Genomic DNA, 20,904 nt, shown 5'->3' on the forward strand with positions numbered 1-20,904 from the left:
CGAGAGTGTTGCTGGCAAAGCATAAAAGGTGCACACCTTTTAATCCCCCCAAAGCTTTATTTAAATATTCCATGCTGGGTAAACACTTGCAAGTGATTTCGCAAGCATCCCGACCCTGTCTGCTTACCAGCTTACTTTGCAGGCCTGGTAGGGGCGTTATGCCCCTTTGCATGGACTGAATGCCGCCGCTCACATATATTGTTTATGAATTTGGCGTTTTGATGAGTGCTGTCACCTGTCTGCTTCATACACTTGTAGTGGCAACATGCCACTAATGCGAACATCAACGATGATATACCTAACCTGACATAACAGTACACAAATGAATAAAACTCCCTTAAAATAAATGAAATTCTGTTGCAGGATCACAAGTGGAGAGGGATGTTTACAAAGGAAATCATAAGTGTGGAGCAGGGTTAGGTACAGATGCAGCGAGGAAGGGAAGTCCAAACAGGGTGGTGTGTGGGGCAGCAGAGGAACACCCACCTGGCAAAAGCAAGGTGAACATCATAAGCACAAGTTACCATTCAGAGCAAAGATACACGTGGGAACAAAAAAAGGTCCCCACAGACCAACATTACACAAAATGTCCCTGCAGCATGAACACAACACGGCGCAGCGCGACACAGCATACACAGCTCCATGGGAAAGAGTGTGTCATTCCTATTAATGGCTAGAACAATATTCTGTTAATGTCAATGGTATAAAGAACACAAGCACCTCATTCAGGGTTCCTGACCACAGACCTCTTTCTGCATCGCACTGACTGTAAAGTGTGGAAACCATGCAGACCAGAGAGACCAGAGAGACCGCTTCATCCGCGCCATCCCCTCTTGAGGCTTTTGGCGGAAATGGGTCTGCCATTGGTCACTTACTACCTGGGGAGAAAAACAGAAAGGATCTTTGGGGAATTTCATGGGTAGCTAATCTCCCAAAGGTGTGTGGGCCCCCCACTACCCTGGGCACTCTTTCTGGCAACTGCTTCACACTGCTTGGGGGAAGGGGGGGACCACATGAAGTGTGGTAGTCCCGGGCAGTTTCCACACTAGACTCCTTCCAGCAGCCAAGACTGGGCAGCCCTGGTCCCCAGGGACTGCCACCAGGAGGGAGCATTCTAAACAGCCACTGCAGAATCATTCATGAGAGGCTCATTAATGTGCCAGGGGCACATTAATGAGACCCACCAGATCTCCTCCGTTCAGCTCTGGGAGGCCCAGGAACAACCCTCATTAGGCTCATGAGCCGCCATTGTGGCAAATATTGCAATGACAGAGCTAGACATGGACGTGAGTGATGGCGGTGGTGAGATGGGGCGACCCCGCCCCACGACAAGCATCTGATCCATAAGCACGCGCTCTTGCTTGGGACACACCCTATGCACAGAGCCTTGGTTATGGCCAGGGTTTATATGCACAATGACAGAGCTAGAAATCCACGTGAGTGATGGCAGTGGTGCACGTGAGTGATGGCAGTGGTGCACGTGAGTGATGGCGGTGGTGCACATGAGTGATAGCGGTGGTGCACGTGAGTAATGACGGTGGTGCACGTGAGTGATGGCGGTGGTGCATGTGAGTGATAGCGGTGGTGCACGTGAGTGATGGCAGTGGTGCATGTGAGTGATGATGGTGGTGCACGTGAGTGATGGCGGTGGTGCATGTGAGTGATAGCGGTGGTGCACGTGAGTGATAGCGGTGGTGCACGTGAGTGATAGCAGTGGTGCACGTGAGTGATGGCGGTATTGCACGTGAGTGATAGCGGTGGTGCACGTGAGGGATGGCGGTATTGCACGTGAGTGATAGCGGTGGTGCACGTGAGTGATGACGGTGGTGCACGTGAGTGGTGGCGGTGGTGAGATGGGGCAACCCCGCCCCACGACAAGCATCTGATCCATAAGCACGCGCTCTTGCTTGGGACACACCCTATGCACAGAGCCTTGGTTATGTCCAGGGTTTATGTACTTAAGAATCTTAAAACTGTATGAAAACATATATTTAACGATGGAAAACCATGAAAGTGGAGAAGTCAACATTGACCTTCTTTCTCATCCCCGCATATTCTACCCACACCCTATGCAGCCCCCCCCCCCCCTCATTCTTGTCCTGTCCTTTCTTCCCTGGGCACCAATGACTTCGCCCACTACCTCTCGTCTACGTGTGAGACACCCTCACCACCCTCCTGCCCACTCTCCACCTGCTTCGTTCTTCTCCCTCCTCCTTCCTATGCTCCTGCTCCCTGGGGGTTAAAACCAGGGCTAAGAACTAGTAGCCCCTCCTGTGCCCCCACTGACAACTGTGCCCTGCAGAAGGCCAAGCAATGTGCACCTCCCACCAGATCCTACCGCTCCCGTCTCTTCAACGTGTGTCTCTCCCTTGAGACACCCCCGCTTCAAAGTCCTGAAGATGCACGTGCCTGGCCCCAATATTTCTGAAAACTCTGGGCATGTATTCCCCCCCCCCCTCACTAATGAAAACTCCTGTAAGCACTGCTCCTGCTAGGATCTTCCCCTACCGGACACCTATGACCCCCAGGACCCTCTCTCATCTGGGTTCCGCAATCATATTTCCATGGAATCCGCTCTCACCCACGTTGCAACGGTCTGACCTTTTCTTACCATTAAAATGCTCTCCTCTATCCTGACTCTCTGGAAGCACTTGCTCGCTTCTCTGGAGGCACTAGCTCGCTTCTTTGGAAGCACTTGCTCGCTTCTCCGGAAGCACTTGCTCGCTTCTCCGGAAGCACTAGCTCGCTTCTCTGGAAGCACCTGCTCGCTTTGGCCACAGAGGACCACCGACGGGTCCCCTTTGGACCCTTGCTGACCTTAGGATTTATGGCACCGCTCTTGACCGGGTTGCGTGCGGCCCTTCTCATTGGTCCTTCTCCAGCTCACAGAACACTGCAAACCTGGACCCAAACTCCTTCCCTGTCTGCATACCACAATGCTCAGTCCTTGCCCCTTGGCACCCTCGATACCTCCTCCCTGCTTTGGATCCTCTCAGCTCCTCATTGCAGATGGCACGTATCTCCTCTACTCTTACTCCTGATCCTTCAAGCCGCTTAGCACTCCGGCACTGGGTGGCACTTCGCCGTCTAATGCTGAACTCCCCTATGAATTGAAGTGATATACCTTTCTGCCTGTAAAATCCCACCTCCTTCTTTCACCCATCTCGTTTCCTCCTGACTCGCTCTCCTCTCCCATGGCGCGCAATAGAGAGCTTAACCTACCCCTTCCTACTCTACTAAAAACCTCATGCTAACTCTGATACTCAGTTCCCTTGACTACAGTGCCAACCTCCTTGGCCTAGCCATCTACTCCTTCCCCTAACCATCTTCTCCTTCGCCTAACCATCTACTCCTTCGCCTAGCCATCTTCTCCTTCGCGTAACTACCTTCTCCTTCGCCTAACCATCTTCTCCATGGCTAGCCATCTTCTCCTTCGCCTAGCCATCTTTTCCTTCGCCTAACCACCTTCTCCTTCGCCTAACCACCTTCTCCTTCGCCTAACCACCTTCTCCTTCGCCTAGCCATCTTTTCCTTCGGCTAACCACCTTCTCCTTCGCCTAGCCATCTTTTCCTTCCCCTAACCATCTTCTCCTTCGGCTAGCCACCTTCTCCTTCGCCTAACCATCTTCTACTTCGCCTAACCATCTTTTCCTTCGCCCCACTGGAAAAAGTACTGAACTTGCCACTTATAGTGCAATCTTTCCTGTTCTTACCCCACCACCAAACACTGCCACCACGCTGGTTGGCCTTTCCATGAAAGGCTGGTCCATCTATACGCTCTTTCCTCTTCTTGATGTCAAATCCATGTATAAGCTTTCCGCCCCCACCTAGCTAATACCATCTCCTGCTTCTCTGCACTATGCAACCACCGCTCTAATACACCCTCCAATTTCTCCCTCTGCTCCTTTTACCTTGTTGCCCCACACTACTGAATCACCCTTCCGCCTCCCTCTACTATCGCCTACTCCTTTAAATCTGCACTGAAGCTCCACCTCCTCAATCAAGAGTGATCTCCCTCTACTTACTAGCAAGTCCTCCTCCCGCCCCCCGCTCCTGGCTGCCCTGTATCTAGGTCAATTGTCTTGTTCTGTCCCAGGTTTCTGTACCATGTATTCCCGACCATGTACCATACTTGCCAACATGACCCATTCCAATCTGTAGGTGCTTATCCAGCCCTGTTTTTTTCTTTGCATTGTGGGACTTGTAGTCCGAGTTTTATCATGGGAAAGTGGAACTACTTATCCCAGAATGCAAAGAAAAAAACAGGATTGGATAAGCACCTACAGATTGGAATGGTTCATGTTGGCAAGTATGATGTACTGGTCAATTATGCGCCACCTTAACCCTTGTTACACTGCACTTGATCCAGGTATCTCCTTCTAACAGTTATTTTCATTGTAAGTGTTTCTGGGATAAACACCTTGAGCCGTCAACACATACAAAGTACTGCTACAAATGTTCACCTCGTCGCCATTTGCAGAGCTCCAGATCTCTGCAGTGACAATGCCACTGGCTTTTCTGTTGTACAACTATCCACGATTCCCAGCTCCAGTACCCCTGCGCACAGGTTTTGAGTTTCCCAATTCCTACCACACCACTTCCCATGACTATAGGCATTGATGGCTCGCCTCAGACACACTTTCAGCGGTTGCCCTCTCCCTTATATTGCCTGTTTACTTAAGTCCAAACCATGGCACAAATAGTGCCCTGTGGGGAATGTACTGTTCTGTGCCTGTTTACATATGCCTGTGCCCTGATGGGTCGCCAGCTCGAGTGGCTTGTCTGGCACCGGGTAGTAGCCTCCAGCCATGGCCGTGTGAACGCGATCAGAACCATATCCGTTGCTTCAGGGCCAGGGGATTTTGGCGCGGCGTGTCCATGTGGCAGGGCTGCCAAAGCCGCAACAGCCCAAACGTGGCCCCGGTGGACGCAATGCCGGCCTCCTCTCCTCTTCAAAACCCACTTGCACCCCAAACCAGTCCTTTCCCAGCCCAGTGTTTCCCACTCGCACAGCTCCCCCTCTTTACAATCAACAGGCAGACAGCAAATGTTGGGTGGGAAAATGGCTGCAGCTGATTGGCTAGGCAGGAGGTAGTCCTTTCCCAGCCCAGTGTTTCCCACTCGCACAGCTCCCCCTCTTTACAATCAACAGACAGACAGCAAATGTTGGGTGGGAAAATGGCTGCAGCTGATTGGCTAGGCAGGAGGTAGTCCTTTCCCAGCCCAGTGTTTCCCACTCGCACAGCTCCCCCTCTTTACAATCAACAGACAGACAGCAAATGTTGGGTGGGAAAATGGCTGCAGCTGATTGGCTAGGCAGGAGGTAGTCCTTTCCCAGCCCAGTGTTTCCCACTCGCACAGCTCCCCCTCTTTACAATCAACAGACAGACAGCAAATGTTGGGTGGGAAAATGGCTGCAGCTGATTGGCTAGGCAGGAGGTAGTCCTTTCCCAGCCCAGTGTTTCCCACTCGCACAGCTCCCCCTCTTTACAATCAACAGACAGACAGCAAATGTTGGGTGGGAAAATGGCTGCAGCTGATTGGCTAGGCAGGAGGTAGCTTACAGGTGTTCCGCTTTGGACACACAGCTTCAGGTGTCTGTGCTGAGCTGGCACCCTTCCATTTGCAGTGCCCTTTCCCCTCTGCCCGATACATTCATAGCCTCCCACTCTGGGCTCCTCCTGTCCAGCTGCCCGTTCCTTAGGGCTAACCCGACCACCCGGCCCCTTTCAGCATCTCAGCTGTCCCCCTGTCTCGTAACAATGTTACTGGCGCTTGCCCCTGCCTGCTTATGTCTTCTCCTCTCCAAACCCTAGTTGTCCTCGACCCACTCATTTCCCCCTTGGATCTTAAACTTTCTTCCAGTCTCCCCTCTTTACGAGTCCGTTGCCTTGATTCCAAGGTACCCCCGAACCCCAACCTCTTACCACCTTCCTTCCTACAATCCTCCAGCCCACTTTCTTCCCAAACTAGTCCCCATTCGCTTGTCACTTGACCTACTACACCTTCCCTTCATGTAGGTCTTCCCCTATTCTTTCCCTAGGAGTCTTGACCTCTTACCCAATTGCTCCTTCCCCAGGCCTCCTGATTCCTTTGCCGACTACTTTGTTCCCCAGTCACCCTACCCTCTTCAATTCACACTTTCCCATTTACAATGTTCACCAGGTCTCGAAGCCTCATACCCGATCACTATTTCCCCAGCCCCCCTGAACCTTTACCCAATTCCTTGGTTTGCCCAGATCCCCTGACCCCTTACCCCATTCCTTGGTTTCCCCAGGTCCCATGGCACCTTACCCCATTCCTTGGTTTCCCCAGGTCCCCGGACTCCTTACACCATTCCTTGGTTTCCAAGATCCCCTGACCCCTTACCCCATTCCTTGGTTTCCCCAGGTCCCCTGGCCCCTTACCCCATTCCTTGGTTTCCCCAGGTCCCCTGACCCCTTCCCCCATTCCTTGGTTTCCCCAGGTCCCCTGACCCCTTACCTCATTCCTTGGTTTGCCCAGGTCTCCTGACCCCTTACTCCATTCCTTGGTTCCCCAGGTCTCCTGGCTCCTTACCCCATTCCTTGGTTTCCCCAGGTACCCTGACCCCTTACCCCATTCCTTGGTTTTCCCAGGTCTCCAGACCCCTTACCCCATTCCTTGGTTTGCCTAGATCTCCAGACCTCCTACCCCATTCCTTGGATTACCCAGGTCCCCTGGCCCCTTACCCCATTCCTTGGTTTGCCCAGGTCTCCAGACCTCTTCCCCTCTTGCATTCACACTTTCCCATTTACAATCTTTGCCAGGCCTCAACCCCTCATACCTGATCACTTGTTTCCCCGGGTCCCCTGACCCCACTCCTTGGTTTGCCCAGGTCCCCTGACTCCTTACCCCTTACCCCATTCCTTGGTTTACCCAGGTCCCCTGACCCCATACCCCATTCCTTTGTTTGCCCAGGTCCCTTGACCCCTTACCCCATTCCTTGGTTTGCCTAGGTCTTCAGACCCCTTACCCAATTCCTTGGTTTGCCTAGGTCTCCAGACCCCTTAGCCCATTCCTTGGTTTGCCCAGGTCCCCTGACCCCTTACCTCATTCCTTGGTTTTCCCAGGTCCCCTGACCTCTTACCCCATTCCTTGGTTTGCCTAGGTCTCCAGACCGCTTACCCCATTCCTTGGTTTCCCCAGGCCCCCTGACCCCTTACCCCATTCCTTGGTTTGCCCAGGCCCCCCGACCCTTTACCCCATTCCTTGGTTTGCCTAGATCTCCAGACCTCTTACCCCATTCCTTGGTTTACCAGGTCCCCTGACCCCTTACCCCATTCCTTGGTTTCCCCAGGTCCCCCGACCCCTTACCCCATTCCTTGGTTCGCTGAGGTCCCCTGACCCCTTACCTCATTCCTTGGTTTGCCCAGGTCTCCTGACCCCTTACTCCATTCCTTGGTTCCCCAGGTCTCCTGGCTCCTTACCCCATTCCTTGGTTTCCCCAGGTCCCCTGACCCCTTACCCCATTCCTTGGTTTTCCCAGGTCTCCAGACCCCTTACCCCATTCCTTGGTTTGCCTAGATCTCCAGACCTCCTACCCCATTCCTTGGATTACCCAGGTCCCCTAGTCCCTTACCCCATTCCTTGGTTTGCCCAGGTCTCCAGACCTCTTCCCCTCTTGCATTCACACTTTCCCATTTACAATCTTCGCCAGGCCTCAACCCCTCATACCTGATCACTTGTTTCCCCGGGCCCCTGACCCTACTCCTTGGTTTGCCCAGGTCCCCTGACTCCTTACCCCTTACCCCATTCCTTGGTTTACCCAGGTCCCCTGACCCCATACCCCATTCCTTTGTTTGCCCAGGTCCCTTGACCCCTTACCCCATTCCTTGGTTTGCCTAGGTCTTCAGACCCCTTACCCAATTCCTTGGTTTGCCTAGGTCTCCAGACCCCTTACCCCATTCCTTGGTTTGCCCAGGTCCCCTGACCCCTTACCCAATTCCTTGGTTTCCCCAGGTCCCCTGACCTCTTACCCCATTCCTTGGTTTGCCTAGGTCTCCAGACCGCTTACCCCATTCCTTGGTTTCGCCAGGCCCCCTGACCCCTTACCCCATTCCTTGGTTTGCCCAGGCCCCCCGACCCTTTACCCCATTCCTTGGTTTGCCTAGATCTCCAGACCTCTTACCCCATTCCTTGGTTTCCCAGGTCCCCTGACCCCTTACCCCATTCCTTGGTTTCCCCAGGTCCCCTGACCCCTTACCCCATTCCTTGGTTTGTCGAGGTCTCCAGACCGCTTACCCCATTCCTTGGTTTGCCCAGGTCCTCCGACCCCTTACCCCATTCCTTGATTTGCCTAGATCTCCAGACCTCTTACCCCATTCCTTGGTTTCCCCAGATCCCCTGACCCCTTACCCCATTCCTTGGTTTCCCCAGGTCCCTTGACCCCTTACCCCATTCCTTGGTTTGCTGAGGTCTCCAGACCGCTTACCCCATTCCTTGGTTTGCCCATGTCCTCTGACCCCTTACCCCATTCCTTGGTTTCCCCAGGTCCCCTGACCCTTTACCCCATTCCTTGGTTTGCCCAAGTCTCCAGACCTCTTACCCTGACTCCTTACCCCATTCCTTGGTTTCCAAGGTCCCATGACCCCTTACCCCATTCCTTGGTTTGCCCAGGTCTCCAGACCCCTTACCCCATTCCTTGGTTTCCCCAGGTCCCCTGACCCCTTACCCCATTCCTTGGTTTGCTGAGGTCCCCTGACCCCTTACCTCATTCCTTGGTTTGCCCAGGTCTCCTGACCCCTTACCCCATTCCTTGGTTCCCCAGGTCCCCTGGCTCCTTACCCCATCCCTTGGTTTCCCCAGGTCCCCTGACCCCATACCCCATTCCTTGGTTTATCCAGGTCTTCAGACCCTTTACCCCATTCCTTGGTTTGCCTAGATCTCCAGACCTCCTACCCCATTCTTTGGATTACCCAGGTCCCCTGGCCCCTTACCCCATTCCTTGGTTTGCCCAGGTCTCCAGACCTCTTACCCTGACTCCTTACCCCATTCCTTGGTTTCCAAGGTCCCCTGACCCCTTACCCCATTCCTTGGTTTGCCCAGGTCTCCAGACCCCTTACCCCATTCCTTGGTTTCCCCAGGTCCCCTGACCCCTTACCCCATTCCTTGGTTTGCTGAGGTCCCCTGTCCCCTTACCTCATTCCTTGGTTTGCCCAGGTCTCCTGACCCCTTACCCCATTCCTTGGTTCCCCAGGTCCCCTGGCTCCTTACCCCATTCCTTGGTTTCCCCAGGTCCCCTGACCCCATACCCCATTCCTTGGTTTTCCCAGGTCTCCAGACCCTTTACCCCATTCCTTGGTTTGCCTAGATCTCCAGACCTCCTACCCCATTCTTTGAATTACCCAGGTCCCCTGGCCCCTTACCCCATTCCTTGGTTTGCCCAGGTCTCCAGACCTCTTACCCTGACTCCTTACCCCATTCCTTGGTTTCCAAGGTCCCCTGACCCCTTACCCCATTCCTTGGTTTGCCCAGGTCTCCAGACCCCTTACCCCATTCCTTGGTTTCCCCAGGTCCCCTGACCCCTTACCCCATTCCTTGGTTTGCTGAGGTCCCCTGACCCCTTACCTCATTCCTTGGTTTGCCCAGGTCTCCTGACCCCTTACCCCATTCCTTGGTTCCCCAGGTCCCCTGGCTCCTTACCCCATTCCTTGGTTTCCCCAGGTCCCCTGACCCCATACCCCATTCCTTGGTTTTCCCAGGTCTCCAGACCCTTTACCCCATTCCTTGGTTTGCCTAGATCTCCAGACCTCCTACCCCATTCTTTGAATTACCCAGGTCCCCTGGCCCCTTACCTCATTCCTTGGTTTGCCCAGGTCTCCTGACCCCTTACCCCATTCCTTGGTTCCCCAGGTCCCCTGGCTCCTTACCCCATTCCTTGGTTTCCCCAGGTCCCCTGACCCCATACCCCATTCCTTGGTTTTCCCAGGTCTCCAGACCCTTTACCCCATTCCTTGGTTTTCCCAGGTCTCCAGACCCTTTACCCCATTCCTTGGTTTGCCTAGGTCTTCAGACCCCTTACCCCATTCCTTGGTTTGCCTAGGTCTCCAGACCGCTTACCCCATTCCTTGGTTTGCCTAGATCTCCAGACCTCTTACCCCATTCCTTGGTTTCCCCAGGTCCCCTGACCCCCCTTACCCCATTCCTTGGTCTGCCCAGGTCCCAGGTCCCCTGACCCCTTACCCCATTCCTTGGTTTCCCCAGGTCCCCTGACCCCTTACCCCATTCCTTGGTTTGCCTAGATCTCCAGACCTCTTACCCCATTCCTTGGTTTCCCCAGGTCCCCTGAACCCTTACCCCATTCCTTGGTTTCCCCAGGTCCCCTGACCCCTTATCCCATTCCTTGGTTTGCTGAGGTCTCCAGACCTCTTACCCCATTCCTTGGTTTCCCCAGGTCCCCTGACCCCTTACCCCATTCCTTGGTTTGCCCAGGTCCCCTGACCCCTTACCCCATTCCTTGGTTTGCTGAGGTCTCCAGACCTCTTACCCCATTCCTTGGTTTCCCCAGGTCCCCTGACCCCTTACCCCATTCCTTGGTTTGCCCAGGTCCCCTGACCCCTTACCCCATTCCTTGGTTTGCTGAGGTCTCCAGACCTCTTACCCAGTTACTCGTTTGTCCCAGGTCGTTATTTACCACCTCCCCATTGTTCATGCATTTTTCCTATGTGAGGGCTGAGTTCCACCCAAGACCATTGTGCGATGGAGCGAATGCAGCGACCACCAAGGCCTTGTGGTTCTCAGCGCGTGCCCCGGTTTCATCATTAGCTTTGTGTACTCCAAAAGTCTTAAGGAAGTGCAGATTTAAGCATCTATGATCATCAAACATTGTTGCGAGATTATAATTGGTTATTTATAACGCGCTTAATACCAAAGAGGTTTGTAAGCACGGACCCAGGATTTGAACCTGTGTAGCTCTGTGTCGTCTTGCTAGCTTCCCAGACAAGCGCTCGCCACTGAGCTATGCTACCTGTGTCTCTCTTTGCATCATAAAGTCACGGTTAAGAGCCACTGCCTTTGTATTATAACATTATATAGGCAACAATGCCATTCCTCAAGGGCTCTATTATCTGGTAATGGCCCACCATCCCAAGGTAATGTCCCGAGTAAAGTGTGGGCCTTCCTGTGGGTGGTGGGCCATTAACAGATGGTACAGCCCAGCTTGAGGAGCATTGTCACCATTACCACTCACTGTATGGCAGGAGAGAAAGCGGGTGCAAATGGTGAGAGAAGAAAATAGAAAAAGAAAGAAAAACATTTGAGGGCTTGGCGGCCTAAGGACATGCGCATGTGGGCTAAGAAGAGCTACACTCAGTCAAGGGGCACAAGGAAGCAAGCGGGGGTGTAAGAGGGGTAACAGAATGTCAGGGAAAGGAAGACATCCAGAAAGGCGGGGGAAAGGTGACTGGCAAGCGAGGGTACCTTGCAAGATGGCCGACACTGCAAATGTGGCACGTCCACTCATGGAACGTGAACTTGTCTCAGCAGATTATTTCAGCTTTTTAGGTTTTGGCTATTAGCCTTAGCAATGTCTAGAGCAGAAACTATTGACATGGGAATTCCAGGTATTGGGGAGAGTCCGGGTTTTTTCTGGGAATGCTTCTGCTCTCCCTACCAATCTGGTCTGTGGAGTGCCTCCGGACTCCTGCTTGGCACCCACTTTGTATAATGTTTATGCTCGTCCCCGGTTTGATCTATTAGATAGTCTGAGCGTCAAATACACTAACTACGCTGATGACACGCCGATACTGCCTCAACCGACGGGTATTTACGAAGAAGATTCTAGGGCCATTAATGGCATCTGCTCAGTTATTCAGGCTTCAATGGCACAGAATGCCTTGGCTCTTGATGCTCAAACTGAGTTACTCGTTAAACGCCCTCACTAAGTTTGGCCATTTAACACCCAGTTCAGCCCGTGGGATGTTTGCTTACCGCTTAATTATAAGCGAGAACTTGGATTCGATTCTTATTACACGCCAGTGGTAATGCCCAACTCGCTCGAGGAATATTACTAACAGCGTTTATAAGACTATTACACATATAATAGTGTTACATAATTTATAACATATTCATAACACCACATGTTATATCAACATTATATAACGTTGGGCAGTATACTTATTGCATAATTATGACATTGCAACATAGCTTTAAATCACAAAAACGTATGCGTAAAGCTCTCAGTTGCTTTGTGGCCAGTACAAAATAATCAACTAGAATGTGGGCCTCCTCTAACTAACCGCTCCGCCAAACCCGTGATCTGGCGCTAATAGCACTGGGGGGTTTGGCGGTGGGCTAATAGCGCCGGCGGTCATAATGCCGGCGTTACAGCCCATCTCGTGATGAGGCCCTGTGTGCTTTACTGCAAATATATATGATCACCCTACGACGTGAACAAAACTCGGAGCAAAATACTTCATATTATTTTCCTGCAGTTGCGGCTTTGAGCCACGGGGGGAATAGAAGCACACGAAACAGGGAATTCTGGGAGAGGGGCGTGGGGCGTGGACTAGGTAGTCAGCGGAAACAAGCTCGAGCCTGTTTAAAAGCTTCAATGGTCTACATATATAGCGTCACACAAAAAACACATAAGAAAACGACATATAAAAATATTTATCTTATAAACAATTCTGCAAATTGAAAGGGTATTTCGTTTATTTTCCACGTTCTTTAACTTCAGAAAAACAGAGATAAAACGTTTTTAAAAAAGGGTTAAAGGACATTTAAAGTTGTCCTTTTAGAGGTAATTCTGCAGCTTAAAAAATGTGGGTGCAATTTTGATGGATATTTCGTCTGTGTAATTTGGTCTTGGCGCTCCCTCTAGTGGCTGATCGGAACTCGAACAAGAAAGTCAAACCAACAGTCTAACAGTAACGGAAAATCTTACACTTGAATCTGACGTTTATGAGCGGTGTCAATTGGTCAATGGTTTCGTTCCACGTGACACACACGCATGCCTGCAAACGGTAGAGGTATTGCTCTAACACAGTGTAACTTTCCGTTTGTGTAGCCTTGCCCCCAGGGCTTTAAGTGGGATGAGAAATCGAGGGGTGCCCAAACAAGAAGGCATTGCCTAAGTGCTGTGCTAGGAAGCTGGAGAGAGCAGATTAGTAAGGGCCGTGTGCCCCAAACCATGCATCACGAGACCCTGCAAATATGTTTTTTTGGCCAGTTAGCATGGGCTCAGTTGGTTCTATTTACATCCAGCCTGCGCGATGTGAATACATCGCTCTCTGGATCGGTTTGTAAATAAATCACTTCCTCTGGACATGAACTATTTTACTCATTGTGTAAATGCATCGCCTATGAGAAAGGTGAGCGGGACAGACCGTACCAATCTTGGCAGGACCAGAGCTAGGGATGTTTTCGGTCCTGGATGGCCAAACATGTGCACCCCACCCTAAGTTACGGGACATTACAGAAAATGTCTTTGCAGAATGAGTAAATGAGTATTGTGATGCCCAAATGGTCACCAGAATTATTCTGGGTGGTGCAACAGCGTGAGTGAGGCTTTTTTGTGGTAGCAGAGAATGTGAGTTGAGTCTATTTTGGCAGCTAAGTTACAGTGAGAAAAAATGATGCACGTGGTTCTAAACAGCCCCTCTGTATGCATCTGTGAATCTGGGTGAATGAGACATATTTTAAGGACTTCTGCGATTCCTGATTTTAAATGCCACCCCTGCCCCGTTTTAGTTGGCACCCTCTTCACGCACAGTGGGTTCATGCACATGCTCGCATGGCTCTTCTGCATGCCATTTCTCCACCCCGAAACACAAACACACAAGGGCATAGTCGCAAGAATTCAGTTCTGGGAAGAAACATGGCCAAATATTAGCTCAGAACAAGGCCCTCAGAACAAAGGCGCAGACCTGTTTTCCACTGGGCATCAGCAAGCCTATTGGCTTATTTGCTTTGTGTGGCCGGCCTCCCAAAGAGAAGCAAGGCTCTGTAGTAAAGGGTCAAGGCTGACGCTTATCCAGGCGCACTTCAGTTAGCTTCCCAGAAGCCTTTGAATCTGCGGGACACTTGACAAGGAGAGGAATTCTTGGATAATGATCGAATACCTGTTTAACAACTACACTGGGACTTAAAAACGCAATGCTGGTTGGCCTGATTGCAAGGGGGAGTGGGAGGCGGGCTGCCTACTTTGCAAAGAGTCACCTTGCTGGAGTTGTGGTAACTGAGCTAGGCGGCAGAGGTTATATTTGTGCCACGGGTAGGTGCATCGATTGATTGATATTTTATTTCTATCGCGCTCGTACACAAGTGTTTCAGAGCGCGACTCGTACACAGGTATTGCACAGGATGGGCCGGTCTATAGGGAAATTGAAAGTGGTCCATCCAGGTAAGTACCTAGGGGCCGCAGAGGCCGAGTTGATCACCAGTCAGACAACCTGACAGGTGACTGACTCTGCCCCGGGCCCCCAGAAGTGACAGCTTCTTGAGATCTTTTATGATTTTACTATAGCTTATCGGCCTCTGATGCACGCCTCCAATCAGCAGAAGAGAACTTTAGGGCCATTCTCTCCAAATAACGACTGTTGCTCTCCTTTAGGGTTACCAGGGGACTCCGTACCACGGGCACTCTTGTATCACAGTAACAGGCTCTGCATTCACTGTAGCTTTACCTTGGGCTATTTTAGTTGATGGAAGAGACCGAAGGATGCAACTTTAAAAATCCAGTTGATAGGTAAATGAAAATGGCCGGACGGCATATGGTGTCCCCAGCGACATGGAGTCACCCGGTCAGCGTACTCTCCGTGATCCAGGCGGCACATCCTGTTTTCCAGCCTATTTCAGTTTCTGTCATTGGAGGTTATTTGTTACGGACAGATAACAGAGAAACCTCTTTTCTAATTACAGGACACGGGGGCCTAAATGCTCACTGAGACAAATGGCCTTCCTTCCTTTAAGCCGGGCTCGGGCAAACAACCCAGCGCCCACCACCTAGGGTTGCCAGATGGCTTCATGTCATAAAGGGCACCCAGACTCCACTCCTGTGCTTTGCATTTACCTTATTTTTACTTCAGTCCATTTTATATTAATTGAAGTGTCCCAAGACTACAACTTCCAGCAGGAAATTCTCAGAGCAGTGAAAGCCCTGTGCTGGGACATTGGGACTCATTATAAGTGTTGCGGAATGGGTTAACGGGCGCCGCTAATGATGGCGGCCCCTTTAAACCCATTACGCAATATTACGAGGTTCCCTCGCGGGACCCGATGTGGACGTCTGGTTTTACCCGCGTGGGTACCAGGGAGCTAACAAAGGGCCGGTCGTAAACGGCCCGTTGTTAGCTCCCGCACCCATTCCCATTGAGCCCTATGGGGGCTTGAATGGGAATGGGGAAGGTCCAGGCCCGGGTTCCATGAAGGAGGAATTACCGGGCCCTCCAAACTCGGAATGGCCCGGTAATTCCCCATTCAGGGAACCCGGACCCGGTTTTGGAGGCAGCCATGCCCTTATTAATGGCCTGGGGCTACCTCCAAAGTCGTAATGAGGCCTCTGGTGTCCTTCCTGACATGGAATCATATGGCAAGCCTACCACCGCCCCCTACCAACATCCAAATATAATAAAAACTCGCCAACATATTTTTCTTTCCCCTACCCAAGATCAACACAATGAAACTATATGATGTTGTGTTGTGGTGTGATGTGTGTTTGTCTTTTCTTTTGACCTATTGTCTTAGGTTGTCTCCTCTATTCTCGTCTTATGTGTTTTGTGTTTCTACATTTTCTTGTGCCACGTTGCATTTTTTTGTTTGACGTTTACTTTTCTGGTGCCATATTGTTGTTGATTGAGTCGTCGTCTTGTGTGTATCGTTTTGCCTAAATCATTCCGTTTTATTGTCTTGCGTTGTGGGTATTGCATTATTTTGTGTAATGTTGCCTTGCGTCATATTGTCTTGCCTTCCGTCATGATCTCTAGCCCTGTGTAATGGTGTCACGTTGTGTTGTTGTCAAGTTGTCTAACGTTTTGAAGAAATGTTGATTTATGAAACTCGAGTTCATTATATGTTGTAGTATTCCACGATACAGCAGATTGTTACATGAATGTGCAATACAACATGATGGTGTTGCATACATTTTTAATAGACGCAGCATCAAAATGGCCTCATGGGAAAAGGGGCGGATGCGCTTGGGGCTCCGCTCGTCTCAAAGAATGAATGCCACATTCAGCAATATCCCTCGTCGGTCTCCAATACTGCAGCTCCTATTTAGGACTGAACGCAGCAAGACTCAAGTGGTCATTGTGCAATGCCTGCCTGTTGGGAATTCCCACCCAGGCCACACCCAGTCTCCCTCTTCCTTCTGGTGTGTGCCTCCGGCGCTGCCTATTACTTCTGTGATATTAATTATTTTGCCACCTCCTCTGGTCCTATCCTTCTAACAAAGACGGCCTTTCCATGAAAAGCAAAATATTAAATAGATAATGACTACCTCTCTGATTTACTAATGAGAGATGCCCATTTCTGTGGGCTCGGCTGTGGAACACAATGTTGCGTAGCCAGCCCCAGTCTGAATGCATATTTACTGGGCTGAGCGCTGTATCCTTCCACATGCAAAGTAGTGCGTTGGGAAAAGATACGTACAGATTGAAATGCTGGCAAGTGCATGCTTCCCCAGGCAGGGGGAGAGCAGGCCGTGCTCCTAGTTTAAAAGATGGAGGCGCGCTGCATTCCATGAAAGAATGTTTCCACTTTCTAACCCAGCCTCACAATACCCGGCCAATGATGGGAGTACCTGTATGTTTGAAGGAAATGTTATGTTAGTATGCTTAAGCTTCTCCATGGAGTGGCGTACTTGCCCCCTGCCAGGGATATCCAGACCTTACACACACAGGGTGGAATGAATATTTTGTGATAGCCTGGGTGCGTGTCAGTCCTTCAGGTGGGCCACGATTGTCCAAAAGCGAGGAGGTGGATCTTAAAATGTTGTGGTGATTGGGTTGTGTTTCCAAGGCAGATTTGGATACTTTTATGTTAGTTCACAATGTAATGTGGAGTGAATGAGGGGCTCCAGAATGTGCTTGGGCAACCCTGGTGGGTGGGAGTACCGGCGCTTTAGAGAGAAATATGTGGTCTATATTAGCAACAGCTGCCATATGACGTGAACACTAGATTGCGCGCCAGCTAAGCCTGCAGACACGGATTAAAATGCACGCAAGCCAATGAAGCTATTGGTCCTTCCAAGGTTTGTTAAAATGAGTACCATTAAATTGGATAATAGCAACACTACTTTTTTTTTAACAATATCTCTATTAAATTTTCCTCAAAATACAGATTCAACACACAGGTCAAATAAGTCAAACCAACAAGAACTACTATAAACAATAACATCAGAACAATAACACTATTAATCTATATCCAAAATCCAATTTTACACAACTTTTTGAAGAGTTTAGACGCACACCGATTGTAGCATGAAGCGCTGTAAACTGCAAAGAAAAACCAGATATTATTTTGATAGCAACACCTTGCAAAACCGCGAACGTCTGGAAAATGCTTATACAATCCCTGTACAAAAGCCCAGACTATCTATGTTGCCTGTGCCATACAGTAAGCAAACAAGCAGTGGCAAAGCCAACACGTGCTTGTGTCATGTTATCTCATGCCAGCATGGGCACTGTTTATCCACGGACATGCACAGCACGCAAGGTCAGCACTGCACCAACACACGAATGCCAGTCTGCAAGGTATGTAATGACCAGCTATCCCTAATTAAGTAAAGGGTGCACCGCCGTCGGACCACCACAGGCCCCATATGCCACTTTTTGTGTAAAGACGCACATTCAGGCATCACCCATTCCCTCCTCTGTGTATCCCCGTTCACCTCTGTGATTACGCATCTGTGCACGCCTAACGCTGCCGCGTAAGACAGAGCTGTACTATGAACCGCCCACATATTATTCTAATCCTTGGTTACCCTCTGATATTAGGGGTGGGGCAGATCAAGGTTGGAAAATACACCTTAGGGCAACCTCATCACAGTGGGAGGTAGGGAGATGAGGGGTGCCATTTGCTGAACACACCCTGCAATTCCTCCTTTAAATCATTAATTAATTCACCTTTTATTATGTACCAGAGACCAGCCTCTAAGCGCGGAACCAGGATTCAAACCTGTGTTGCTCTGCATTATCTTCCTTCGAAAAACAAACGGGCTGCCCCTGAGCTGTCCCCCAAGCCCATAATGATGGTAATGCACAAGCAATCTCTCTTTCTTTGTTCTAAGCACTAAGTCCAGCTCAGCAATATCTATTGTTGCATTTATGGGGTTATGGATAATTGAATGGACTGGAATTATTATGAGTCCACTAGGATCCAGGAGGTGACTGATTACATCAAGAGCATTCTTCAGAGCTCAGGGGTAAGGGTGGTGGTTATGTAGAGCTGCCTGTATCTGAATGTATGCCAGCTGTTGGCTGGTGATGTACCTCTGGCGTTAACTGCATGCAACCGCTTGAAGTTCATTACCATTCATTGTCGAGGGGTCGGTGGAAAGAGGGAGCACGGTTCTTGGTTATTCCATATCACCGGTGGTGGGTACCGCTGCAGCGTCGTCAGTGCTGGTTGACCTAATTGACATAAGGCGGGGATCATGCAAATGAGAACAGCTCCTTGCATCGACCATCGGCAGGGAACGCATAAGGGCCTTTCATCTCTTTCAGTTGAAAGGGGCCCCCAGCAACTGACCCCATCGGGCAGTCGAGCAATCTTATGACACAGCAATGTATTTCCTTCATTTGGGGCTTTAAATGCGCACTCTGCAGCAGCAATACAAGATGCCCTTCAAGCCATCTCCTCTCTTAGTCTGGGTTCTCTACATCAGCCCCCTGTGAACAAAGAAGGATTCATAGCTTTTCAGTGGACATTTAGTGTTTCGCCTTTCTGCTGGCTCATGATAATCTGCAGTCTATTAAGCCCCTGGCTCGATTGTTGTGTCCCCATTGTAATTAAGGCTCCCCGATTTCTGTTTTTACTGATTTGTACATATAAATACAGATGGAAATCACCCTGTTGCCTTCCAGTATTTGTAGAAAATTGGAACAAAACAGAAATGCATGTGTTGGCCCTTTAAGTTGTTAATCATGCATTTCAGGTCAAAGGCTGTGCAAAGTAACCTAACAGAAAGGTTGAAAAGGACATTTATTTCCTTTGTAAGTTGTCTAAATGGGTGTCCGGTCAAATGTTCGAATCAAAAGCATCAATTGACCTTTTGATCGACCGTAAAAGGACCGAAAAAAAGGATTGAATTTTTTTAAAATGTATTTATTTATATCTTTTTTTAGTTTAGCATATATAAAAAACTTTTTTATAAAAGGAAAATGGGGGGGGTGGTGGGAACCCCCCCATAAAAAAAAATGCAATCCTTTTTATCGGTCCTTTTACTGTCGAAAAAAGGCATTCGCGCCTTTTGTTTTCAAACGTATGACCTATAAGCGTCTAAATGGCAGCAGATAGGCAGACCGTGATTCGCTGCACAAGACCCGAGGCCTATGAGCGTCCGCTACAGGCAACCAGGCATTCATATGTTATCATCTAAGTCAATGTGCGAAATACTACTTAGCATACATTTTTTTAACATAACACAAATAAATGTGGATAACTACAGACAAAATGACACAAAAATAAAGAGGGACAAATACAGATGTAAATGGTGCAAACATGAATACCATAAAAACAGCCTGAATTATAATGTAGGCACCCCACGGGTGCCTTAGACTGTTTTTCTCCACTCTAAGCAAGGGGGACCCCAAACATCATGTTGAAATAGGCACCCACAAGCCCAGACAAATCTTCAGCCGGCCCTGACCAGCAGCATCAAAGAATGGGGCAGGGAGCTTGGCTTAAGGATCCCTTCTGACCCTATGCGGAAGGGGCGAATTGGCGGGGACCCCGACCCAACGTTACACCGTTGCATCTTACCTTTGGTTACTACTGGAGCACTACCAGCTGTCCAGGGAAACACCTGCAGTGCAGTTGACAAGGGCCTTCGTAACCACCCGGCTTGGCCAATAGGGGGTGGTTTTGGTAACGTTGCGTCTGCTATGTCACAGTAAACTATACAAGGCTGAATCAAGCATTTACGTAATGCTGAACGCAACAAAGGCGGAATAATTCCTCCTTTTAATCAATAGCTCCAGGCAAAGTCAGACCCAGAACTGTCCTTGCATCATGAAGCTCAATGGCTTCTCTTCCAAACTGCCCATGAAAACAAAGTCACGCAGGATTCATGGTAGACGGGGACCTCTAATTCAAGATTCCCATCATCAACTAAGCCCATACAGCCTGGTACAACCTCTCCCTCCCATGAAGAACAAAGCTATACCGACCTGACTCAGACTCTCCACCCATCGTCCAGACACCAGTCCTGTCCCACAGTGTGGAAAGTGTGAACCTCTTCATGGTGTGTGTCTCCAGCACATCATTGGTGCAATTTATGAAGATCCTGCACACCTGTATCTCAATCCCACAATACCAACCCCCAAATTTAAAACCTTGCGGTAGCTGCCTCTCCAGCCGTGCATCACCTTCAAAGCCCGCTGGATCACGCTGCAAGTGCATTACAACCTATGCGGCACCATGCGTGTCTGAAAACCTAACATCTCAGAAGGCCAACGCTACAGAACTCGATATCATAAAATGCAAAAAAGAAAAGATTAGAAAGCAAGCCTCCTCAAGCCATGGACTCGGGAGGATAGCTCAGGGGCAACGCGCTCACCTTGGAAGCAAGACGACATGGAGCACCACAGGTTCGATCCCCGGGTCTGCGCTTAGAAACCTCTGGGTATTAAGCGCGTTATAAATAACCTATCATAACCTATCATATCATAACTCAGACTCTGATCAACACCCACCTCACTTCAGAACCTCCCCATCCATCCTGAG

General features: G+C 50.1%; 2 protein-coding genes across 3 annotated transcripts in view; one reads left to right on the forward strand and one right to left on the reverse strand.

Annotated features, from left to right (window-relative positions):
* Nucleotides 1-20,904, reverse strand: part of OSBPL10 (oxysterol binding protein like 10) — a 2,898,140-nt gene that overhangs the window by 2,425,672 nt on the left and 451,564 nt on the right. The gene's annotated exons all lie outside the window — the stretch shown is intronic.
* Nucleotides 1-20,904, forward strand: part of CMTM8 (CKLF like MARVEL transmembrane domain containing 8) — a 131,279-nt gene that overhangs the window by 79,420 nt on the left and 30,955 nt on the right. The gene's annotated exons all lie outside the window — the stretch shown is intronic.

The sequence above is a fragment of the Ambystoma mexicanum genome, chromosome 2q, assembly GCF_040938575.1.
Source record: "Ambystoma mexicanum isolate Mex_15411 chromosome 2q, UKY_AmexF1_1, whole genome shotgun sequence".
Classification (NCBI taxonomy): domain Eukaryota; kingdom Metazoa; phylum Chordata; class Amphibia; order Caudata; family Ambystomatidae; genus Ambystoma; species Ambystoma mexicanum.